The sequence below is a fragment of the Apium graveolens genome, chromosome 3, assembly GCF_009905375.1.
Source record: "Apium graveolens cultivar Ventura chromosome 3, ASM990537v1, whole genome shotgun sequence".
Classification (NCBI taxonomy): domain Eukaryota; kingdom Viridiplantae; phylum Streptophyta; class Magnoliopsida; order Apiales; family Apiaceae; genus Apium; species Apium graveolens.
The window spans coordinates 176,712,048-176,716,617 of NC_133649.1; the positions used below are offsets into that span (position 1 = coordinate 176,712,048).

General features: G+C 37.2%; 1 pseudogene; it reads left to right on the forward strand.

Moving 5' to 3' along the window:
- The first annotated feature begins 3,545 nt into the window (after positions 1 to 3,545).
- On the forward strand, positions 3,546 to 3,665 carry LOC141715260 (5S ribosomal RNA; annotated as a pseudogene).
- The last annotated feature ends 905 nt before the right edge of the window (positions 3,666 to 4,570 follow it).

A 4,570-nucleotide genomic window follows, 5' to 3' on the forward strand; every position in this document is an offset into this window, starting at 1 on the left:
TGCTGTAATAAGTTAGGGTGTCACTTGTTGAATAAGTTGGTTTGTAATTTTTGTGTAACCTAAATCATACTTATGCCTGGAAAAGATCTTGGTAAAGGGGTCATGTTTAGGTAATAATATTGAATTGAATTATATTGTGTTTGTTATTATTGATGTTGGTGACGTCAACCCCTGACCCCGGGGCTGAGGCCGTCATAGTTGGTATCAGAGCTACAGGTTTGAGTCCCTGATTTAGGTTAGGAATAGAGTCAAAAGAGCATAAAAAGGTTTATATAAAGGTGTGAGTCATCAACTCATTCAGAGGAGCGAGTCTAAGAGTTCAGTCGAGGGTTTCGAAGGCATAACCCTATCGTTTATCGAGGAATTGGCTGGAACTGCCCTAGTTTTTTTAGTATGTCTCCCTTGTATATAGGTATTATTGGCAAGGTCCGGTAGAGATTTTAGTTCTCCCTTTTGAGAAAATGAGTCTGATCGTGAAAGTTCAGTTTCTGAGCGGACCCTTGATGTATCGGCTGAAGAGATACCAATATTATTGCTAAATATCGCATCTTTGATGTTAAAGGATGTTGCTGGACCGAGTGTGTGAGCTCAGTGAGTTCAGATGGAATGATAGTATTTGGTGGATGCTATGACAACCAAGTCTCATAATGTATGGGGATCCGTACTGTTGTTTATATCTTGAACCCTTACGCGTATTTCTTGAGATACCTTTTGTTTCCAGGGTAATTGTTTACCATCTAATAAGTTGCTTATTTATCCGTAAGAAAGTCAAACTTGAAGCAAGCAACTTAAGGTTCTGTTGATTTATCATGAATCTGAATTTTCCCTTTTTATTTTTGAATTTTCTATCTAAACATTATATCTCTCCTCGGTGATTTTATACGTTGATTGGGGGCAAACAATGCATATGATTTGACTATTTGTCTGTGTGACAAAGGGTCTGGTGGGACGTCATCGAATTATGTGTTGTGAACTATGCGGTACTAAGACTGGACATCTTATGTACTTGTATGGTTGCTCTCAGTCATACTAACATTTTCTTCACTTTCCTTCTTAACTGATTTCCTTGATTTTGAAATTTAATTTGGTATTCTATGACAATGAAATTCTTCAGTAACCTCTGCAGTTAGACAGTCCTAGTTATTGAAAGTAAATAAAAGTTGACTGTCAGGAGGAATGGGAGATCTACATCAGGTTGTTATTCAATAATAATGGCAGCAGAGAGGATTTAAGATCCAATGATGAAAGTTGCAGCCTCGGAAAAGTAATTCAGTGGTTGGCAAGTTACTTGGAGGCAGTAGGAAATTATCTTTAGGGAAATGGTTGGTTGAAACTTGAACTAGGGTGCCTGGTATAGACCAGCGCTCCTTAAGTTAACTTGGTTTACCAGTTTGTTCTATGTAGTTTGGGGCTGATATAGCCAGCCAAGATTTGTTGTATACTAGATTGGTTTAGTTATTGTATTTAAGTAGTGGTGGGAAGTAACCAGTTGTTGTTATATTGAGGAACCATGATATGGTGTTTAGTTTCTTTATATTTCAGTTTTCCTGTATCGTTGTTGATTCTGCTACTGTCATTGTTGCTATTGTTGCCAATGCTATTAATCTAGATCTCTTTTATAAATGGACCCTGATATTAAAGACATGGGTATTTTAATTGGGCAGCATTTTCCTGATACAGGTGCACCATTTAAACAGTGATATCTTCTGTCAAACATTCTTGTTATGTTTTAAATAAACTCATCTCTATATTTCAGGAAGATGCCACCCAAGAAATCTACCCAGTCTAGAGAGAATAGTAGTAGTTTTGCTGTGGGTCTATCTATAAATGAAATTCTGGATTTTTTGCGTCAGCAGCAACAACAACAACAACAATAGCTAATCCAACAGGTTCAGCAGCAACAACTACTGTTGCAGCAGCAACAACAAGGAGTGAATCAAATTGTTAATTTCAAATCCTTCCAGAATGTTAAACCTCCTGAATTTAAGGGTGAGCCTGATCCAATAGCTGTTGGAGCATGGTTAAAAGAGATGGAGAAAGCTTTCAACCTCGTCCAAGTGAGTTACAATCTTAAGACTGATTATGCAAGCTATTTCCTAAAGAATTAAGCGAATTACTGGTGGGAGTCAACCAGAGCCTTAGAAGGAGAAGGTCCTGTCCCATGGGCTAGGTTTACCGAATTATTTTTGGAAAAGTATTTCCCTGACTGTGTGCGAAATCAAATGGAGATTGAGTTCCTAGAATTGAAGCAAGGCGACAGAAGTGTAGCTGAGTATGAGGCTAAGTTTACAGAATTAGCTAGGTTCGTACCAGACTATGTACACTCTGAAGCCTAGAAGGCAAGGATGTTTCAATAGGGGTTGAAGCCTGAAATTCGGAGTGGAGTTGTGGCATTGCAACTCAAGACATATCCTTCTGTAGTTCAGGCCGCCCTAGTAATTGAGATTGATCAGAAGTTAGCCGCTAGAGAAAAAGATGATAGGAAGCGAAAGATAGATGATGTGGAAGAAATATCAGGTCAAGAAGGTTCTAGCCAGAAGTCTCAGAAAAAGGTTGGAAGGAATAAGAATAAAGAATTTAGAGGACAAAGTTTTCTTCAAACAGGCCCAGTAAAATCTCAATCCATTCTAACTAAGTTAAGTCGGTCAGGTCACCAATATCGGACTGTAAGCAATATGGTAAAAGGCGCGGTGGAATGTGTGAAGCAAATACTGAATGTTTCAGGTGTGGACGAAAAGGACACTATGCATCGGAGTGTAAAGTGGAAAATCCAGGAATCACATGTTATAATTATGGCAAGGTAGGGCATATTGCCAAGAACTGTAGAAGTGTTTCCCGAGATAGCATGAGAGGTAGTGCATCAAAAGGTCTTACATCCAGTACACCCAAGGCAAAGACTTATAATATGATTAAAAGGTCAACTGCTTAAGTCCCTGATGCGAAATCAAGTACATCCTTTCTTAAATTCATACCTGTTAAAGTATTGAGCGGCAATAGAGTGTCTAAGTTAATTATATGGGGAAAGAATGGAGTTAATGTTGGAATATTTAAATGAACCCTTAATTATAAAAATGGCTGATCGAGATAAAGTACCCGTAAATCAGTCTTGACCTAAATACCCTATAGAAATCTTAGAAAATTTTTACGACTAACTTATTATTTTTTTAATTAAAGGAGATTCATATAATTTTAAGAGTGGACTAGGTGTTTATCATTGGGCAATGATTAATTTCCAGAAGAAGAAAATTGTAATGTTTACGAAAGCTAATATTAGGATGAGTATCCAAGGACATAAGAAAGAATGTAAGGCATAACTAGTGCATGTAGGGGATATCAAGAAGAAAGCACCTAAGTTGGAAGAAATTCAGATAGTAAGTGAAGTCCCAAAGGTCTTACCAGATGACTTACCAGGATTACCTCAGAGCATGAGATAGAATTTCTCATTGGTTACTCTTCAGAGCCGAACCGGTGTCAAAGGCTTCATATTGTATGGCCCCAGTAGGAAGCAAGTAATTAGCTAAGTAACTACAAGAATTATTGGATAATGGTGCGATCATACCAGCACTATTGCACTGGATCCCATCAGAACTCCGAAGTTAAGCGTACTCGGGCGAGAATAGTACTAGGATGGGTGACCTAATTAAAGAAACGTGTTGGTTCTTAAAGGTTGACCTAAGATCAGGCTACCGTCAGCTCAAGGTAAGCCTGAGGTCATACTAAAGACTGTGTTTAGAGTAAGATATGGACATCGCGAGTTCTAGTGATACTGTTTGGATTAGTAAATTCCCCAGTTGCGTTTAAAGATTTATTGAACATAGTGTATAAGGAATACTCGTATAAGTGTAATTGTATTTATTGATAACATCCTCAGCTATTTAAAATTAAGAAATTTCATGTAGAACGACCAAGGATTTCCCTATGAAGATTAGAAGGGAAGCAACTGTACGTTAAGTTTTCAAGTATGAATTTTGGTTGAGATTAACAAAAGATTTTGATTATTCCACTAACAACCACCTAAGAAAAGCTAGTGTAGTAGCATATTCCTGGTGCAGAAAAAAATGATTGAATGTGGTTAAGATCACTAAGGAGTTAGTAAAAGAATTGGAAAATATGGTAGTTGAAGTTCAGTACATGGAGGTGATAAGAAGCCACTATATGAAGTTCATTTCTAGTCTAAACTGATTGCAAATATAAGGGAATTGTTAGGTCTCGAATTAGTTTACTAGATTATGAATACGGAATATTGATTTGGGAAATGTTAAAATCAAATCATGATATACAAAGGGCGAATACAGATTCGTGCCGGGAGGATATAGAGATAAAAGTTAGAATATTAACATTGCTGAAAGTTTCACTTTGGAAAGGAATAGTGAGATTTAGGCATAAAAGTAAGCTACGCCCTAGGAATATCAGATCATTTAAGATATTGAGAAAAACAGGTAAAGTTGCCTATGAGCTAGTGCTGTTACCACAGCTACAGCATACCCATCATGTGTTTAACGTCTTTGTGTCAAAGAAACATATTCTCGATTCGAATCAAGACATTGTGTATGAATCAATCTAGATTCCA